The sequence below is a fragment of the Schistocerca piceifrons genome, chromosome X, assembly GCF_021461385.2.
Source record: "Schistocerca piceifrons isolate TAMUIC-IGC-003096 chromosome X, iqSchPice1.1, whole genome shotgun sequence".
Lineage (NCBI taxonomy): Eukaryota > Metazoa > Arthropoda > Insecta > Orthoptera > Acrididae > Schistocerca > Schistocerca piceifrons.
In genome coordinates, this window is record NC_060149.1 from 250599245 (window position 1) to 250607591 (window position 8347).

The following is an 8347-nucleotide window of genomic DNA, read 5'->3' on the forward strand; positions in this document are numbered from 1 at the left end:
CTTTAGAGACATCAGAATGTGGATTTTTAAAAAACTGAAAACAGTAATGATTTGCTTTAAATTATCTTTTTCAAACAATACGTGTGGCTGGTAGCTGTTTTAAATTATAGACCCTATAATTAGAGAAGAAGCAACCTCTAAAGTTTGGTACCATAGTTGTAATAAGAAGATCGTTTACATTCTAGTATCTTACACATCTTTAACTTAGCAGCATGTTGGAAGCATTTGCAAATAAAGCAACTACTCCACCCTACAGCAGTGAAAGCTATATGGAAATCATGAATTAAGCTGTGTGGTTTCCGTTTGTTTATTTGAATAAGATTGATGAGTTATTAACAGTTGTTTCTTGTGAATGCAGTAAATAATTTTGTTTTTTTCAGAATATTCCATACAAAAAAATTGACCTTGAAATACTCCTATAAATTCCCAAGCTGTTCATTTCGATATTACGTAGGTTCAACACGTGTTCCCAAAACACCTGCCAAGTGTTCATTATGTAGTTGCAAATATCAGAAGTGGATCATGTGAAACAGGTGTTAAGTGAGTTACCAAGCATTAGCTATGCTGTGGCAAGTGTTTATTCTACAGCTGTTAATACAAGAAGTGAAAATATTATTAGTGAATTACCAAGCACTAGTTGCGCTGATCTGTGTAATTCTTTGAGTGGTACACTTCATAAATTTTGTTTCCTCTCAAAATTAATCCACAGATAATGGGTATACATGCTTAGCTGACACATCTTTTAATGAGGAAAGTGGAGTTGTGTGTAGTGGAGTTTCAAAAGCAGACTTAAGTCCCAGAAGATCTAAAATGTCTAAGATTCTTAGGAATGCCTTAACAAGGCTACCAGAAGCAAAGCCACATCATGGGAAAAATGAACTAAAACAGTCAAAGATTTGTATGATAGCAATGTTTCTTTTTTCACAGAAAACAATTTAAATTCTGTTGCCAGAGATTTCATTAACAGCCAATTAAGGAACTGCCATCAACCAGCAAATACTAGGCAATGGACATCTGAAGACAAGGCATTTGCTCTCTCCTTATATAAGCAACCCCTTGCCTATACAAGTATCTGTCAGTTCATTTTTCCCTTCCTTCTGTGAGGCATCTGAAATCTCTCTGTCTGCCACACCTTTTCGAGCCAGGAGTGAATCCTGCAGTGATGAATGTAATAAAAGCAGAAGGTGAGGCAATGTGCAGCAGTGATAAATATTTTGATTTTTTGTTTCATGAAATGTCTGTGGAGAGAAATTTGAATTGTGATGTAAACAAGTGACAAATCACAGTGTTTCTGGCTTTAGGAAGGTCAAATGTATATGCAGACCATGATGCATCGATATCCTGGTCAGAGGCATACATAAAATTTGGAAGCTGGTTGTTGCATATTACTTCACTCAGAACTCAGTTTCAAATACTGCTTTAAAGTTCTTATTACATATTTACATATATTATAAGGCAATTGCAAAAAATAGGGCTGAAGATAGCAGAATGAGATTTTCACTCTGCAGCGGAGTGTGCACTGATATGAAACTTCCTGGCAGATTAAAACTGTGTGCTGGACCGAGACTCAAACTTGGGACCTTTGCCTTTCGTAGGCAAGTGCTCCACCATCTGAGCTACCCAAGCACAACTCACGCCCCATCCTCACAGCTTTACTTCTGCCAGTACCACGTCTCTTACCTTCCTAACTTTACAGAAGCTCTCCTGCGAACTTTGCAGAACTAGCTCTACTGGTAGAAAGGATATTGTGGGGACATGGCTTAGCCACAGCCTGGGGGATGTTTCCAGAATGAGAGTTCGAGTCTCAGTCTGGCACACAGTTTTAATCTGCCAGGAAGTTTCATATCGGCATACACTCTGCTGCAGAGTGAAAATCTCATTCTGGAAACATCCCCCAGGCCGTGGCTAAGCCATGTCTCTGCAATATCGTTTCTTTCAGGAGTGCTAGTTCTGCAAGGTTCGCAGGAGAGCTTCTGTAAAGTTGGGAAGGTAGGAGATGAGGTACTGACAGAAGTGAAGCTTTGAGGATGGGGCATGAGTCGTGCTTGGGTAGCTCAGATGGTAGAGCGCTTGCCAGCGAAAGGCAAAGGTCTTGAGTTCAGTTGTCGGTCCAGCACACAGTTTTAATCTGCCAGGAATTTTCAGAGCTGAAGATAGGTTTTACAGCTTGTTAGCAGGGTACAACCAATCAGAGAGCACTGAAGGGCCTACCTAGTGAGAAATCCAGTGAATCCAGTCCAATTTAATTTTTTATGTATTGCTGTGATTTGTGACCTCCCACACCTATTAAAGAATGCTATAAATAATTGACTAGAAACAAAATGCAGTTTGGGCTTAAAAAAAAAAGGGCCAGTCTTGAATTTGAATGAGGACTTTTCTTCTGCATCAGCAGAAGATGTTTACGACTCGCAAAAATTACAGAGGAGTCGTTTTGACTTTAAGGATTCTTTTATTAAAATGAAAGTTATGGTAGATGCAGCCCAGCTTAGTCATACAGTTGATTTTACCTGCAGAGTCAATATACTTTGCAGAATTTGTTGAGAAGACAGATTACCTCTTAGATTCACAAAACAGCACTCGTCATCATCCACAAGATGGTAAATCTTGTAAGTGTGCCCTCTCTCCAGGGTCACCACATACTGAAATGTGGTACAGTACATTAAAGGAAATTGAAAACTGGAAAGAGTTGCAACTAGGAACAAGGGGAGATAAGACAAAAATGTCTAATTTCATAAGTGGGTGGCAAACTACAATAATATCATTGATGTGAATGGGACAGATTTTTTTTTTTAAAAAAAAAAGACTTCAATTTTTTAAGCATGAGGGCCTTCAATGAAGGCCTACTGGAGAATGTTTTTTACCATGTGAAGCAACATGGTGTTTCCAACACCAACCCAGCCTGCTTTCAGTCTGTAGCAGCACTGAAAAAATTATAATCAATAACATATCCCTATCTATAAGTACATTAGGTAATTATGAGGATGATAGTTGTATGCCATTAAGAAATTTAAGGCAATTACACAGATCTCATAATGACAGCTTTCTTGACTCCAGAAAAGATAATTGCATGATTGACAACAATGATTTATCAGTGTCCTTGCTGGTAATGCAGCTGGCAATGGTGACAGTGATGGTGGGGAAGCTGATGTAGGTAATGACAGACAAGCATTGACATTTGTAGCTGGTTACAGCCTGTGAAACATTGGTGGAAAACCTGAGATCAACTGTAATGACTGTAAAACATTTGTTTTCTCCAACACCCACAGAGGATCATTTACTTACAAGTTTAAGGGAATCTGATACCTTAAACACACAATTATTGTATGGAAGTGACAGCCTGGTGTTCTTTTTAACTAAAGTCCAGTCAGTCATATGCATTTTTAGTGGGCAATTTTGATTTACAAATATGTCAGAGATTGGAAACACACCATCTGTAATAAAAGAATGAATGTGGTTTAGGAGAAATTGAAGATAAAGTTTAAAGCTGTTTGACAGTTCAGAGAGAAATTCTGCTGTTTGCTTAAATAATAATAGTAATAATCTAGTAATTAGTTTTTGTTTTCAGTTAACTGCTTTTATCCCCATTTCCTACCCGTGGTCCTTCTCTTTTACTGTTGATGTATGTGCTTTTGTGTTGAAGCATTTACTCTTCATTTAAGATGTAGGACCATTTTAAAGGAAGTCAATGGTTAATAATGCAAATTTCATGAAATATGCCTACAGTTTTGACAAATTTTAGATAACAAGTAGGCCTACAGGCTTCGCCCACTTCTCCTGATGACATAGTAGCTAGGCATGGAATAGATGGTACCATTTTGTTGGTGGTAGTATAGAAATTCTAATCATTAAAGTGAAAGTCATTTGGAGGGTAATACTGCTGTTGGTATATCCTGAGTTTTTTTGTAATTACTACTGTGATGTCAGTCAGTTGGGAAAATCATGCACCTGCAGGCTGTCAGTCATAAAAAAATCAGCTATTTATACCATAGTTACTATTGTATTGTATGGTAGATTACATTTTTTGCACTTGGTGACAAATGCATACTAAGATAGTTTCACAAACTGTTACCAATAGGTATGTGAGAGAGAAAATGTGTCAAGTAAAAGAACTTAGTTGTTTGTTAATATGATCGGTTCCAAATTGAGAAAATATTGACATGTTTGGTTCACAGAGAAATTTTCATCTCAATGAAACAGTCCATTGACACTGTTAATTAGAATTCTTCTCTTGTGCTTTAAATTTATAGTAGGTCTAATGGGAAAAGTGTAAAACTGATATTTTAGGTGGTGATGAGAATCATAAACTACCACAAAGTTCATTATGACTGTGTGAGTTTGTCTTTGGAATATGATTTCCAGTCTCTTTTCTATGTTTACAGGTGCCTCAACTACATTTTAAGTAACATGGCACAGAAAGAATTCAGTGAGTCACTGATATCAAAACTGTAGTAAATTAGTCTCTTATACCATACATGTCTGAAGAAAAGTTTGTTTTCTAGTTTACGAGTGAGCTTACTGAGGATTGCAAGTGTTATGGAATAACTGTCCTCTCAACTCCTTTTATTGGTGGAAAAAATCACGGCCTTAAACTAAAATGAACATTGATATTAACAATAACAGAGGAAAGCTATAATAATCATTGTGATTTTCAAGATGCAATTCCCACTCAGGTGCCTGGCTGCCCTCCGCATCTATGTATCTACATCATCTGGAAGAGAAAATCCTGTAGATGTAGATTGTAGGCAGTGCCTGGAGTAGGCCTGCTCTGTTTAAAATTGCTATAGCTTGAAGCATAAGTATTCAATGTGATTGTGAGTATTTGAACTCCAGTTGTCATTTGATCTGAGAGAGGTGATAAATAATTATGTAACATGTTGTGGGTCATTTGTTCTGGATAATGAAAATTCTGTTTGTCTTGTGCAACACATACCATCACGCAAAATCTTATGCCTTGTAGTTATTGGTAATGACTTCTTCATGTGTGGTTGCATATGTAGATGCAATAAGACTGATTACATCCAAGTAGATGTATATGTAGATGTGTTGAGGTTGATTATATGGAAGTGAAGAGAGTGGGAATTACAGATCTTCCAGTTAAAAAGTTGAAAATTTGTGTATTATGTACGGTGAAGTGCAGGCATAGTAATTAAGAAAACATATAAAAAGTTTAGATGAACAATTGGTTTTAATATTGAAGAAAATATCTTTCTTGGAAATACTTTATTGCAATAAATTTAACTGCAACTGCCAGGTAAATAAGCTTGAGCAAAACTCCTTGCAGGAAAGATTAGCTCACTAAACTGCTGCAGTAATAGAGCAATGTATACATTTGAGATGATAATCTTGTGTTTGTTGCTTCACTCCATTTCACCATCAAAGTGAAAGTAGTCCCATACTCAGGAACTGAGCACAGGGGAGCAGATGTAGGATTCCTGTGTTGCTGTTCTTGGTGAGGTTGTAATGGAGATGGTCTGCTTTTGTCTTCCTCTGACCTGTAACAAAGTGTCAAGTATGTATCAGTGTTGTGTGAATGACTTTGACTATAACATGTACAGTGTAGTGCTGGGTTTATGTTTTTAAGGATGAAGAAAAGCGAGAGGGTGAAACCTGGTGTGGGCACCTCACAGCCTACTCCTCCCAGATAGCACCGAGGGAGCCACTGAGCTTCACTCCCCATCCAACAAACAGACAGTGTCATGTGCCCTCAGATCATGAGACACAGTGAGAAGCTATGGAATCTAATCCAGGAGATTGGCATAAAGACTGATGGTCAGGAACTTTGCACCATCACCTTTCCCCACAGGGGGCTCACGGTCCTTTCGTGAGTACATGCATGGCGAGCACTGGGCCCTGAGCTATTGCACCCTTCCTTCTTTCCAGGGCTGTATTTCCTTGCCCTTCCCCTCATTTCCTCTCCTCTCCTTGCTTCTTCCCCTTCACCCTCTCCTCTCCCTCTCTTGGTGTCCTTGTTTGATTTGGCCCTGCTATCCTCCTGGTTATGTTGGCCGTGCAATTTGGTTTTGTTGCATAATCACCTCATGCTTTTGGCATTCCCTAGTCCACCTCTGGGGTTTGACCTTCATTACTAAATTTATATTCCATAGTGTGAGCCATTTGGGAAAGAGCACCTTACCTAGTGTCTCCGACGTGTGCCCTCCTAGTTCACCTTCACGTTGTTGTCTGATGCTAGAGTGCATAGCCAGCACGGTAGCCAGCCCATGTTGTGGGGTCGCTGTGTCCCCCTTTTGGTTGAGCACCCTGAAAACACAGGGATCACACTTCTGATACCTGAGCTGTGTCCTCCTCATGTAAGCCTAGGAGTGGTTGCTTGTTGTCCTGAAGCATCAGAACTCCCGGCAATAGCCGCCATGCCAGACAGCTCTTGCTGTGGCTGGGCGGCACACTTGGGGAGAGCCCCTGATCAGAGTGGGTGGTATCAGGGCAGACGCTATGCAAATGAAATGCATATAAGTCCAGAACTCTGGCCGTTCTTCTGCGGCCATCTCTCTGCATGGAACAGATTTTTTTAGGGCTGCTTCTTCTGCCCCTTTTGCCTTCCCATCCATGGCTACCCCTGGGAGGAGGGTCAGGCTCGTCGGCTAGGGGCGAAACCTTTACCCCGCTATCTGGTTTGCACCAGAACTGATGGGGATACTTTCACCAATATCAAACCTTTATTTTTTGTGGAACACATTGAAGACAAGTTTGGCAAAGTGGACTCTCTGAGCAAGATGCGGTCAGGTTCGTTGTTGATTAAAACTGCTTCAGCTGCCCAGTCTGCAGCCCTTTGTACCTGTAAGCATCTTGGCACAATCCCTGTGTCCATAACCCCCCACCACTCTCTGAATATGGTTCAAAGTGTGATTCTTCACAGGGACCTCATCCTTCAAACTGATGATGAACTGCGAGACAATTTCGGATGCCGGGGCGTTCACTTTGTTCAGCGTGTTCAGAAGGGTCCGAAAGACAATCACATTGATACTGGTGCCTTTATCCTGGCCTTTGAAGGGGATACCCTTCCTGAGAAAGTAAAGGTTATGATTTATCAATGTGACGTGAAGCCATACATCCCACCACCTATGAGATGTTTCAAGTGTTTGCGTTTTGGACACATGTCTTCCCGCTGTTCGCAGGCCCCTCTCTGTGGTGACTGTGGACGTTCACTCCATGAGAGGAGTTCCTGTGTTCCCCCTCCTGTGTGTGTTAATTGTCATGGCAATCATTCCCCGTGTTCACCAGATTGCCCAGTTTATAAGAAGGAAAAGGAGATACAGGAGTATAAGTCCCTTGACCGTGTAACCTACACTGAGGCTAGTAAGAAGTATGCACGTCTTCACTCTGTGTCCATGGCATCTAGCTATGCTTTAGTTACATCTTCACCTCTTCCTCCCCTCTTACCCTAGTCCCAAACCCCTCTCCTCCCCCCTCCCCTGCGGCTCCCACACCCTCCACTCCAGGCACTGTTCCCCCTTCCTAGCCGGAGAAGTGTCCCACTTCTTCAGCATCTGCCGGTCAAGGGCGCCCCTCCCAGGATACTCCTTCCCGGCACCTTCCATGCCAAAGGTCCTCTAGCATACGACGACTGTGAGAACCACGGTCTGTGGGCCCCGAGGTCACCCAATCTTTCTGTTCCTGATCTTGCTGCAGCATCTCCCTTATGCCGCATAGCCCTCCTCGATCTGAAATGGAAAAGAAGAAGAAACATAAGTCCCGGGACAAGGAGCCTCTGGTGTCCCCAGAGGTCCCATCCCCACCTTCGTAACCTGATTCTGACCTGTTGTTCACGGATGTCGCCCCCTCCTTGCCGGTGGCGGGTAGTGACCCGGCAGCATGACTGGTTATCCAATGGAATTGTAATGGATATTACCGTCACCTTCCGGAGTTGAAATCCCTTATTTTGTCTTACTCTGCAGCTTGTGTGGTTCTGCAGGAATCTCATTTTACTGATGATCACTCAACAACCCTCTGTGGGTTCCGTGTTTTCTTTCAAAATCGGGTCAGCCCCCTGCAGGCCTCTGGTGGCATTTGTACGTTGGTCCGTATGGACGTTGCTAGCACGTGGATTCCTCTTCAAACTACATTGGAAGCGGTTGCTGTTAGGGTCCACCCGGACTCTGAGGTCATGGTTTGCAATCTTTATCTCCCTCCTGACAGGACTCTTTCACCTACTTCCTTAACTGCCCTTCTTCAGCAACTTCCTCCCCTCTTCCTCCTTCTTGGGGATTTTAATGCTCATCATCCCTTGTGGGGCAGTGGATTTCCATCTAATTGGGAGCTTCTCATAGACCAGTTTCTTGCAGACCACGACTTGTGCCTTCTTAATGACGGCTCCCCTACTCATTTCAGT